Here is a 13866-nt window from a genome sequence, read left to right on the forward strand (position 1 = left end):
GATAGAGCAACCTGTCAGGCTCTCGGCCAAGACCGAAGAGGTATCTTGGAGGTGGCACGCAAGGTACGGGCACTTAAACTTTCCTGCTCTAGAAAAGCTACAGAAGGAGGAGATGGTGCATGGTTTGCCGGCAATCAAAGGCGTGAACAAGCTGTGCGACGGGTGCCTCATCGACAAACAGAGGCGCACACTCTTTTTGTCTCGAACATCCTACTGCATCGATGAGCCATTGGAGCTTGTACACGACGATATCTGCGGGCCCATCAAGCCAGTGACCCCAGGCGGTAAGAGTCTCTTCCTCTTGTTAGTCGATGACAAAAGCCACTTCATGTGGCTGACCCTGCTACAAGCGAAATGTGAGGTGGCAGAGGCGGTTAAGTGCATTAAAGCGCGAGCGAAGGCCGAATGTGAGAAGAAGATGCGAGTGCTGCGCACAGACCGAGGTGGAGAATTCACCTCGGCAAGTTTCGGTAAGTACTGCGACAAGTTCGGCATACAATGGCACCTAACGGCGCCCTACTCCCCCAACAGAACGGAGTGGTGGAGCGCCAAAATCAGACCATCGTCGGGACAGCGTGGTCATTGCTGGTGACGGCTGGGATGCCTGAGAGATTCTGAGGAGAGGCGGTAATGACGACCGTCTATCTCCTCAATCAGTCACCAACCCGAATCCTCGACGGGAAGACGCCATATGAGGCCTGGTACAACAAAAAGCCAGCTGTACATCATCTCCACATGTTCTACTGCGTCGCATACATGAAGGTAACGCGTCCCCACCTCGCCAAGCTCGATCCTAGGGGGCTAAAGGTCGTCTCATCGACTATGAACCTGGGAGCAAGGCGTACAGACTCTATGATCCTGTAGGGGGGCGAGCTCACGTATCTCGTGACGTCATCTTCGACGAAGGCACCTTCTGGCAGTGGAACGACGTGATCGAGGCAGACCACAACCCAAATCAATTCACGGTGGAGTACCTCGTCACCGAGCCGGAAGAAGGAGGATCCCAGCATCAGGAACCGTCACTGCCGCCAGCAGGTGCACCCCCTGAACCAGTGGAGTTCGCAACACCACGGACTGCGGATTCGACGCTGGATGTCGATCATGATGATGATCTGGTGGCCAGGTACCGAAGGATGGACTGGCAGCGCGCGAGCTCGAAGAAGTGGCCAAACTGCATGCCATAAGTGCAGATGAACCGAACACCTTGGCCAAAGCAGAAAGGAACCCGTGCTGGCTGAAGGCAATGCAGAAGGAGATGACATCCATCATTGAGAACCAGACGTGGAGTCTGAAGGATATGCCACTGGGACACCGAGCTATAGGGCTCAAATGAGTCTTCAAACTGAAGCGCAACGAAAAAGGAGAAGTTATGAAGCACAAGGCCCGTCTGGTGGCGAAGGCCTATGTCCAAAAGCAAGGAGTGGATTTCGAAGAGGTATTTGCGCTGATGGCAAGGTTAGAATCCGTCCGTCTTTTGCTGGCAATTGCGGCACATTACTCTTGTTAGGTTCACCATATGGACATGAAGTCTGCTTTCCTTAACGGAGAGCTGAAGGAGACCGTCTATGTCCGACAACCACCTGGCTTCCTGGACAACGACAACCCCGGTAAGGTACTGCGCCTGCATAAGGCACTCTACGGGCTTCGACAACCCCACGAGTCTGGAACGCAAAGCTCGATAGTACCCTACTGTCACTGAAATTCAAGCGTTGTGCCTTTGAGCATGGCATGTACACGCACGGCCATGGCAAGCAGCGACTGATCTTGGGAGTATACGTCGACGACCTCATAATCACTAGAGGCGACATGGAAGTCCTCGGAAGGTTCAAGAAGGAGATGTCAAAGAACTTCAAGATGAGCGATCTCGGCGTGCTCAGCTACTACCTCGGTATCGAAGTGCAAAAGAATTCTACTGACATCTCCATCTGCCAAAGTGCGTACGCGAAGAAACTGCTGGACACAACTGGACTTGTGGACAGTAATCCTACAAGGACGCCAATGGAGGCCCAGCTCCAACTAAGGAAGGCCGGCACTACGACGACAGTCGACTCCACCAATTACCGCAGCATTTTCGGGAGTCTGCGCTATCTGGTAAACACTCGTCCTGATCTTGCTTATTCTGTTGGATATGTGAGCAGGTTTATGGAAGCACCTAGGGAGGTGCATCTAGTGGCTGTCAAGCGCATCCTGCACTATGTAGCCAGAACTAGAGGCTGGGGTGTAAGATACTGCGCAGGGAGAGGAAAGGAGAAACTCAAGCTGGTCGACTACAGTGATAGTGACATGGCCAGTGACGTTGATGATCGTAAGAGCACCAGCGGAATGATCTACTTCCTCTCAGGCGGCGCGATCTGCTGGCAATCAACAAAACAGAAGGTAGTTGCTTTGTCTTCCTGCGAAGCAAAATACATCGCCGCTTCGATGGCAGCAACATAGGGGGTCTGGCTTGCGCGACTAATGGATGAACTCATCGGGTAAAATTTGAAGAACTACGCTCAAAGATTGGAGTTCAAATAATAAGGTAGATATAGCACAGCTTTTAGAAGGAGATTATTAAATAAAAGCTATGGTCCTCCTTAAATTTAGTTGTTTTGACCTTTCAAAGTTCTGAATTCACGCTAATGGAAGAGTGTAAATTTGGCCGGCCATTTTTGGCTAACTTTGGGAGAAGTTTTAGCCCACTCTTTCTATTTTTGTAATTATGTTTGTTATTTAAAGAATTCAACTGATGAGAAATAAAACATCGAGTCTTCAGCAAATCTCTCCCTCTCTCCTTTTACTTCCGCTATTTTTTCTTTCGAAGAAACCTTCCTTCGGCCAGTTTTTCGTCGACGTTTTTCCTCCGAATTGCCAGAGTCAACAAAATAATCATCAATAAAACTGATGAAATATTCATACCCTCCTCGTGCTTTAACATTCATTGGACCACAGAGATCTATATGCACGAGTTCTAAGGTTTCTTTGGCTCTATAACCTTTTTCGAAAAAGGTCGTTTAGTCATTTTACCCTCAAGACAGGACTCACATGGAGGTAAAAAGTTGTCTTCTAACTCATTTAGAAGTCCTCTTTTAACCAAAGATAGGTATTAGGAGAAATCTTTTGTTGTTGGTTTTGAGTTTTAGCTATTTTCAACATCTCGATATTTAAAATAGCTTTTGTTTTGCTCGGTTTTAACATATTGTTTTCTAGTTTTGCAGAACAAATATGAATACCTCTTTTGAAAATGAATACTTCATTGATTTCAAAAGATATTTTATACAATTGTTCTAATAAACAAGAGATAGATATTAGATTTCTTTTCATTCTAGGAACAAAAAGTACATTATCTAATATAATGAATCTATCTCCGAAAAACAATTTTAAATTTCCTACTGATCTTGCTGAAACAACTTCTCCTGTTCCAACCCTGGTGTTATCTTGCCTTCCGCAAGTATTCTCAAGGAACTAGTTTCCTGAGTGAAAAGAACAAATATGATTAGTGACCCTTGAATCTAGTATCCAAGTTGAGTGATCATACTCTACTAAACATATTTCTACAACTAGTAAATCATATTTACCTTGTTGTGCCTTTTCGGCTTTCTTCTCTGCAAGGTATTTTGGGCAGTGACTTTTCCCGTGCCCGTTTTCATTGCAATGGAAACATTTTCCATTATCTGCATTTTGAACCTTGCATTTTCTGTTAGTAGGAATCTTATCTTTTCCCTTACCCTTTTTGTCATATGCATCCCAAACTGTTCGGTTTGCATTTGAACCAGGGTTTAGGGGACATTCCTCAATTAAATTAACAAACCTCTAATCATCATTTACAAGTATTGTGTTTAGGTTTGATTTCCTTGCGTAATTGTCGCCGTTTAATTACTCAGAAGCAAGTAATTTTACTATTGAGCTTGACATGCTGAGATTTAAAACAAATTCTATTAGTGAATTAACTTAATACTTTTTAATCCAATCAAGTTTGACAAATGTAATAATGTACCCAAAAATTATTAATTTTCAATGATACTTTAGTGAGTTAGAGCAACTGCTACCGAGGGGAAGTCAATCACTCCTTCACTAAACCAAGACATTCTTGACTTAAATACTAATCCCAGAATAACTCTTATTCCTATAGTGTTTTAGTTATCGCCACTTTGGTCAAGAATATACTAACTCTTAGTAATTCTTCGTAAGTGTGACCCGCCATTTTCAGCCCTCAGAGATCGGCCCCAACAATGTTATCGAATGAATAAGCCAAAGTTGGGAATGGGCCTAAGAAATCCTATCCATTTTTGGAGTTTGCGTTGTTTCGGCTCCCATGTTATGACCCTTCGAATGGGTAGTTGCTCTAGGGCAGCATGTAGGTGGAACATGAGAATCTCACGGTGCAACCTAGGGATGGAGACCATAGGATGTGTTGATATACTTCCTTCTCCCACTTACTATAAATACTTTCTCTATTCACCTTGTTATTGACTCATGCAAATACCTTCTGGATGGAGGCCGCTCCCAGGGCGACACGAGACTGAGCATAAATCTCACGGTGTGAATTTTTCAGAGAGCGTAAAAAGAAAACGATGCATCTCATATATCTTTTTCCTCCCACTAAGTATTTTAGACGGTTGGGTATACTCATTACTTAGGTATATTCCGATTAATTAAATATAACCTAAGTCTATGTGATTTTTCCAAGTATAACATTTATACCGGATTTTTACCTATGATGTTTAGGTGATTTTTCCTTTTTTTTTAAAAAAAAAAAAATTCTTACATTATTCACGCATGCTCATAAAACTGGGCTAACTAAGCTCAAGTATTGGCCCGATCTCCAAGTAGCAGGTGTTCCGTAAACCGTCAACTTAAGTACCTCCAGCCTTAGACAAGATCATGCCAGGTGAGCTTTCTTGTAACCGCAGTTTTACAAGATATCGACCTATTTTAACTATTAAAATTGATCGCGCTTGGTTGTTAACCCTAAGTGAGCATGCATTTATCTTTGTTATAGATTTTAATGTCTATCTCGTTTTATGACATTGAAAATAACCTATAACATGCATCTAACATGCTTTATATAACTATTATATAATCATCCATTCCATGCAATAATATAACAATTTATATCTATCACTCATGGAACCCTATAGCATGCATACTATACATTATAACACTTACAACATACTTGTAATGCATGAAACATGCTTAGCCTATGGTGGGATTTTAAATCTATATGACATACTTTATGCATGTACATTTTCTATTTAATTAAAACATACATTCACAATGCATAATTAATTAAACACACTAAAGTGGATTGGTTTTGGCATTTTTAAAGCAAGCAATTAACTAAATTATTACATTAATAATTAAAAATAACTTGAACCGCTCCCAAGGATCACAAACCGATCGAACCAACCCTTAAAAATGTTGAACTAGACCCCAACCAGTAGAAAAACACCCAAACCGCCTCTTCCATCTTCTTCTTTGGTTCAGCTTGCTTTTGTTTCCATTATCGATCAATTACAACCTCAAATGGACTCTAATGACTCCAAAAAAATTATAGATCTTTCTTCACTCATTAAAGCCGATACACATTATTAGGCCAATTACAATAATTGTATCAAATGGAAGCATAAAAAAAATGCCGAAACCATAAACATCCACTTTAGAAACCACAAAATTTCATTCATGAAATGGTACCCACCATGCTCAAATTAATATAAATAAAGTGCCTAAAACCTGGCTCTGATACCAATTGATGGTGTTAATTATAACAGTGCGGAAACAATTTCGATCTTAGGCACTCTAAGTACATCAATTATAGTAAATTAACTAGCATGTTCATAAGTTAAAACTCAAGGAGTTTGAGTACTAACCTTTTGTAGTTCAAATTCCTTTTTCCTCACGAACCCGTTTCGAACCACCACTAGTGTCTTCCCTACTATTCTCCAGCCTTAGAACGGGATTGTGGAATCCGGTGAATGACTAAACTTAGAAGGGATTTGTCTTAAAATTTTAAAGATTCCCTTAATAATAATTATTTATTGATAAAAAAAAAAAAAAAAAAAAGCTATATTAGCTAATAAAAAAAAAAGCTAATTCTAGTGATTTTAGAAGTAGTTTATTATAATTTGATTTTTATTTTTTATTCATGTTTTAAAATTTAGTAATAGATCGATATATTATTTATTTTTTATTAAAAAAAATTTTATAAAGAAGAAATATAGAAGAATAAATGGAGTTATATTTAACATGTTTAAAGAGATTTGAGCCTACATTCAACTCAACTCATGAGCTATCCTTAGTGAAAAAATAATTGATTTAATTAAGGGTTAATCAAATCAATATAGAAATATCATTCAAAACTAAACAAACAATTACTTTGGATTCAAAATGTTTAGACCTAATTTAATTTTTTAGATGGTAAACTTTTTCAATCCAATAAACCCTTATCAAATAATGAATTTGCCTAATCTAATCATAAAATATTCACCTTAGGTTGATTCGAGTTGTTCGAGTAATTTAATAAAAATAAATTGATAATTTATTTTTAAATACCAATTTAGATGACTTGGTTCTTCGAGTAACTATTTTAACACTCTAATAAGCATAAAATAATTTTTAAAAAACAAACAACAAAAACAAGATGCCAAATTTACAAAGTTCTCACTACAAGTTATATTTTTCTAAATCCCGCTAATATTCTATGTAAATCCAACCCTTTCATTTACAACCCAAATTTTAACCCTTTAAATAATAATAATAGTTATAAATCCCTTTCCTGTTTTTTATTCCTAAATTATCCTATGAAATCCTTTGTCCCCCAATCTAAAAATCATAAACTCACAAACAAAATTTATCTTCCTCCAAAACCCACCAAACTCAATGTAATTTTTCTTCTTCTTTCTCTTTCAATTTCGTTTTTTTTTCTTTGTTTTTTTTCTATTAATCTTGTGGGCTTGGCTTGTTCTTCGACTTTCATTGGTTTTTGTCTAAGATTACTTCAAATGATTATGGATTTTTGTTCAAAACCCGGAATGGTTTATTGAAGAACTTTTTTTCCGTGGATCCTTACTATTCTCGATAAAATTCGAAAATGTAACCAACAAAAAGATGAACAAAAAGAGATTGAATCATCTTCGATCTTTTTTTGATAGGTTACAGCAGCGAGAATCTCGATCGTGATCGTACTGGCATTGGTGAGCTTAGTCACCGTGGACGCTATGAATCCGCGTCTAAGTTCGAACTCCCTGGAATTTCAGGCGATCAGTTGTCGGAAACACTCGGCGTTGTTAACGAAGTTTGGCAGCTTCGACGACGGAGTAAATTCAAATACTCACGCATTCCGAAAAGTGATTGAACATCTCAGCACGATGGCAGCGGATGGCGGTGCTCAATTGGTTGTCGGGGAAATGGCTGACCGGAAGTTTTAATCTGACTAGCCATTTCACACTTTTTATCGATAAAGAAGCTAAAATTTTTGCATCCCAGGTTCGACCTATCGAGTATTTTATTTTTATAAACCTAACAACTTTGGGAGTGGTGATTTGAATTTTAATCTTTAATCCAAAATAAATGAGTTAGATTTGTTCCTCACAATTTAATGGAGCAGAATGAATCAGAATGGCCACTCGTGTAAGTTCTCCCATCCTATGGGAGGGGAAGAGATGCTCCTAGTGGACGGTAGCAGCCTCATCTTTGGAACTAATCTCACCGATGAGGTTATCACGGGTGATTATTTTTTTTCTTACCTTTTAACATTTTAATTTTTTTTAAATGGTTTGCTATCAGAATTAAATAAAAAAAAATTAAGGTAACTCAAAACAGGTAAGAAAAACATTTATAGAAAAGAAAGTTGGGTTGGTGACATGGCATAGGTAACAATGATACAATGGAACGATAGGGATCTTCTTGGTGGAAAAAGTTTAAGAAAGGGGAGCTCAAGGTAACACGGCCATATGTGATCGAGATCATGTACTCTGATCAAACCCAGATCTCGAATCTCACTTTGATCAACTCACCTTCTTGGTTCGTCCATCCAATTTATAGCAGGTTTGGCTATTTCGGTTTAGTTCCATTATCCTTATTTTTTAGGATTATGCTTCACAAAAAGTATACCATTCAAATTACTCCCGACCAAAAAGAATTTTTAATTATATATGATAATATGGGTGACAATGCAGAAATGTGATTATCCAAGGGATCACCATCTTGGCTCCAGTCACCGTACCCAACACCGACAGAATCAATCCAAGTTCCCTTCTTCTTCTCCTTTAAAACCTTACGGTTCTTTTCTTCCTTAATCCCTCTCCCTAATTGTAACGACCCAGATCCACCGCTAGCAGATATTGTCCTCTTTGGGCTTTCCCTTTCGGGCTTCCCCTCAAGGCTTTAAAACGCGTCTGCTAGGGGAAGGTTTCCACACCCTTATAAAGGGTGATTTGTTCTCCTCCCCAACCAATGTGGGACATCACAATCCACCCCCCTTCGGGGCCCAGCGTCCTCGCTGGCACTCGTTCCTTTATCCAATCAATGTGGGACTCCCCCCAAATCCACCCCCCTTTGGGGCCCAGCGTCCTCGCTGGCACTCGTTCCTTTATCCAATCTATGTGGGACTCCCCCCAAATCCACCCCCCTTTGGGGCCCAGCGTCTTTACTGGCACACCGCCTCGTGTCTACCCCCCTTCGAGGAACAGCGAGAAGGCCGGCACATCGTCCGGTGACTGGCTCTGATACCATTTGTAACGACCCAGATCCACCGCTAGTAGATATTGTCCTCTTTGGGCTTTCCCTTTCGGGCTTCCCCTCAAGGCTTTAAAACGCGTCTGCTAGGGGAAGGTTTCCACACCCTTATAAAGGGTGATTTGTTCTCCTCCCCAACCAATGTGGGACATCACAATCCACCCCCCTTCGGGGCCCAGCGTCCTCGCTGGCACTCGTTCCTTTATCCAATCGATGTGGGACTCCCCCCAAATCAAATAATTGTATGAGTTATGATGATGTGTGGATTATGATGCTTGATGATATGTGCGGTATATTCATATTTTGTTGAGTGATGCTTGATATGTTTGACGCACGTTGTGGCATTATGATGAGCATGATGATTGCATGATTTTTACCTTAATATGATGATGTTTTCCATATTGAGCATGCTTGATGATGATGAGTGCCATATTGCATCATGTCGTTAGATCGACGTAGGACACAACCCTAAGAGCATGAAAATGATATTAATATAAATATCCACGAGTATGCGTTACCTAGAGTAACAAAGAGATGATACTAGAGGGTTGTGTCAGAAGAGACATTACGATGGATTTAGAGGGACCTCATGCATTTTGTATGTTCATAAGCATAGGGCTACTTCCCCTAGAGACGATGAGTGCGGACGCGCACCTTATGATGAGCGCGAATGCGCACAAGTGCGAAAGCACACAGATGAGGGTGTTCATGAGGCGCATGACACTATGGGGTTCCGCTGACCTCCGGACGTCGCTACAGATTAGCTTGACCAGAGGGTCCAGGGGGTGTGCGAGCGCCCTGGGGACTCACACTCGCACGTGTGAGTCGTGTGTAGGGAAGTACTACACATCCAATTTGTCCGAGACTGGAGGCCACCCCTAAGATGATTAGAGATAGGTCCCTAAATCATGATTGCATGTGTTTGCATTTGCATGGCCCCTATAGCGGGGCCACTTACTGAGTATTCTTTGAAATACTCAGGCCGTGTGCCACATCATTTTTCAGGTAAAGGCAAGGCGCACTTGTACGGAGGACGGCGGCATCGCGAGCAGAGACTATGGCACGTGCATAGGGTAGATTCATATTTAAATTTCTAGTCTTAAGTTAGAATAGTTTGTTTTGCATTTCATTGTTTTAAATTATTTTGTATTTGTTTTTGTTTTCTCTAAATTTCAGTATTTCATATTTAAATACGTAAGACCATGGCTGTGTTTTCCAGAGAAGAAGTTGTTTTAAACGTTTTTTTTGAAAGTTTACGTTATCAACTATGTTCATGTAAGAGTTATATTTCCGCATTATAGATGAGCATGAGACGTTAGTAGCGACTCTGAGTATGTGGAAATTTAGGGTCGTTACACTAATTCTCCATTCAATTTATCAAATTCTTGTTCCAACACTTGAATCGAAGACTGCTACATTGTCTCTGGTGACGATTGCATGACATCAAAAGCTGATGGGACCAATACGGTATCAAGTTCAGAATGCCGACCGAGGACCTCGTCATTTGCCGCCTCACTTGCATCTCACCAGATTCTGCTGGTATTGCCCTTGGCAGCGAAATGTCCAGCGGAATCCGCAACGTCAGGATCGAAACGTTACAACAATCAACACACAGTCTGCCGTCAGAATCAAAACCGCTCGCGGACGAAGAGGTTTCGTCAAGGACATTTTCGTCCGAAGAATGTTTCTATCCACGATGAAATACGTCTTCTGGATAACTGGAGACTACAAATCGCATGCGGATGACAAGTTCGATCCCTCGGCATTGCCATTGATTAAGAATATTAATTACAGAGACGTGGTGGCCGAGAATGTTAGTATGTCGACAAATTTGGCGGGGATTTCAGGAGATCCATTCACGGATATTTGTGTTTCAAATGTGAAGATTGGATTGTCGGCGACGCCTAAAAAGTTGCAATGGAATTGTACGAACATTGAGGGATTTAGTAGTGATGTGGATCCGTGGCCATGTGCTCCGCTTGCTAAGGCAGCGAAAAGCGGTGGATGTGACTTTCTCGAGGATCAGCTGCCGATTGAGAATGTTCAGTTGAAGTCATGCTCGGTTGAAACTCCTACCTTCTGGTAAAGACTTTGTTTTTTTTTTTTTTTTTTTTTTTTTTTTTAATTCTATGGAATGAATGATAATGAAAAATTTAATAAAGATATAGATAAAATGAGAAGTTTTTTATTTTGAAAATAAGCTATTTCAACTATATTCGTAATATTTCACTAAATAATAACTAATTGTAATTCAAAACCATAAAAATAATGGCGTAGGAATTGAATCTTCTGTCTTATTGAAGAGAGTGCATATCAGTTATTGTGAAACTATGGTCATCAGTGGCATTTGTAACCGTAATTAATTCTTCTTTAAGAACTAACCGCTTTTACTTTAGTTGTTTTTAGGAAGCTAATTAATTCTTCTTTAAAAGGATTCTTGGGAAAACCCACTCTATAAGATGGGTAATCACTAACGTTGAACCTCATGGAGTACATAAGGGAGATGAAAAGGAAGGGAAAGCTCTCTCATTCAAGAGTGCTTGCAACTATGCCAATTTTCGGTTCTTCCCCAAGCTGCAAGCTGAAGGGAGTTGGCCTCTACTTTAAAAGGGTGGCCTCTTGTTATATTTCATCCTCCCACATGAATGGTTCAAAGCCAACCATAGAATACATTTTTGAATGCTGGCAGATTCAGCTTGTGTTTGATACGCTACTACCCTTTTCTTTTAGTTTCAACTTTTTAGAAGCGCTTAAGAATAGTATGATTATCTTTAAGGTAGTTTTAATTTTTTGAGTCAAATTTAAATTTATGCAAACTTAGCTAGTTTAAATTATTAATGATTAACTTTAAATTATTTTATACTTAAGATGAGTATAAATAGAGAAAAATATATAATTTAAAATATTTAAATTACTATCCTTTTCTTCTAGCTTCAGCTTTTTAGGAGCCCTCAAGATTAGTATGACTATCTTTGAGCTAGTTTAAATTTTTTTGAGTCAAATTTAAATTTATGCATAATTAAACTTAGCTAGTTTGAATTATTAAGGATTAACTTTTTAGAAGATATTTAAATTACTATTTAATATATTAGATATATTAAACATAGAAAAGAAAAATATATTAGATACACGTGACCTTCAAATCTTCAGTCTAATTCTCTCCCAACTGAGCTATCTTCGCTATTTACTAATGTAAAAAAGCATAAGTAGAGCTATCCCCGCTACAAAGTTTAAATCATTAAGAAATATTTCACAAATGAAACATTCCCTAGATTGCATAGTCAAGTTAGGACTCTCGACACGATTGCGGTGAACATGGATCAAACACATAACACCTTCAGATCTTCAGTCTATCGCTCTCCCAACTAAGCTATCCCCGCTATTTTAACACAATAAAAATGCATAAGTAGAGCTATCTCTTCTATTTAATCACCGCTAATTAGTTGAGTTATGCTTAACTCGACAATTGATTACAATCAAAATTAATGTGTAACTTTCTATCAAAGTTTAATCGCAAAGAAATATTCACTAATTAATAGATGAAATAGTCTAATTAAGACTCCGACACAAATGCGGTGAACGTGAATCAAACACATGACCTTCAGATCTTCAGTCTAACGCCCTCCCAACTGAGCTATCCCCACCATAAGAGAACGGTAAGTGATAAAGCCAAACGAATTTTAGAGTTTTTATGTCTTGTGCTGCTTAGATTGATTGGTAAATCTATTGAGGGAGATTCGGTCAAAGTCAGAGTTGGACTAATACTTCTAGTAGTGATCAAGGAAAGCCTTCTGGACAACGGACTTTCCTATTCAAACTAAACTATCAACCAAGAGAACAGGCTAGAATTAGATTATCTCTTATGACCAAAGATCTACATGCAAGATTTGGAATCTTGTTCTAAATTGAGTCACTCCGCCATCGAACTTGATCAAGGCTTGATTGAATGGCTCAAATGCAATCTACCACAAGAATTGCGTGAAACTTAGAAATGACAAAGATGATACTCGAATTTCTAAGGGTAAAAGTCTCAATTTGATATCTCAATTTCATTCATCCATAATCTGTCTTTTACATAATAATTTGTTGGTATTTATAGTCTCCCATAAAAGAAAATTTCAATTCTTCAAATGCCTAACCTCCTTATACAAAATTCAGATCAATCAAGGGATAAGGCTAGAATTAGATTACCTCTTAAAATCAAAGATCTAGAAGCATGATTTGGAATCTTGTTCTAAATTGAGTCACTCCACAATCAAGGCTTGATTGAATGACTCAGATGCAATCTACCACAAGAATTGCATGAAACTTAGAAATGACAACGATGATGCTCGAATTTGTAAGGGTAAAAGTCTGAATTTGAGATCTCAATTTCATTCATACAAAATCTGACTTTTATATTACAATTTGTTGGTATTTATAGTCTCCCCACAAAAGAAACTTTCAATTCATCAAATGCCTACTAACCTCCTTATACAAAATTTGGATCAACCAAGAGATATATTTCTGGTCTCAAGCAGAACCTGATATGTATTGGTCAGTTGGATAGCACAAGTTATGCAACAAAGTTTGGGAAGTGTTCGTGGAATATTGTGAAGGGTGCTATAGTGGTAGCACATGGCACAGAATATAGAACCTTATACACCACTACAGGTGTAGGAAAATGGCTGCGGTTGCTGAAGTGCTTCAAATTCAAGTCTATGGCATAATAGACTTGGACATATGAGCGTCAAAGGAATGAAGATGCTGGTTGCAAATGGAGTTTTAGAAGGCCGAAAATCTATTGACATAGGTCTTTCTGAGAGATGCGTTATGTGAAACAAAAACGAGTTAGCTTCACAGAGGCTGCAACGAGTTAGCTTCACAAAGGCTGCCAGAGAATCAAAGAATGTACGATTGGAAATGGTCCATGCAGACGTTTGGGGACTATCTCTAGATTCATCACTTGGCGGACCAAAGTTCTAGGTCACCTTCATCGAGATTTCAGCAGGAAGGTATGAGTTTATTTCCTGAAACACAAGTCAAATGTGTTTGTCACCTTCTAAAAGTGGAAAGCTGAAGTTTAAAATCACACCGGCTTGAAGATCAAATGTCTGAGGTCTGACAATGGAGGAGAGTACGACAAGTCAGAGTTTATAACATTTTGTGCAG

At 39.4% G+C, this 13866-nt stretch overlaps 1 pseudogene; it reads left to right on the forward strand.

Moving 5' to 3' along the window:
- The first annotated feature begins 630 nt into the window (after nucleotides 1-630).
- On the forward strand, nucleotides 631-10801 carry LOC147789670 (putative polygalacturonase; annotated as a pseudogene).
- Nucleotides 10802-13866: the final 3065 nt, after the last annotated feature.

This window comes from Cucurbita pepo, chromosome 13, assembly GCF_057944985.1.
Source record: "Cucurbita pepo subsp. pepo isolate OVF chromosome 13, ASM5794498v1, whole genome shotgun sequence".
Taxonomy (NCBI): Eukaryota; Viridiplantae; Streptophyta; class Magnoliopsida; order Cucurbitales; family Cucurbitaceae; genus Cucurbita; species Cucurbita pepo.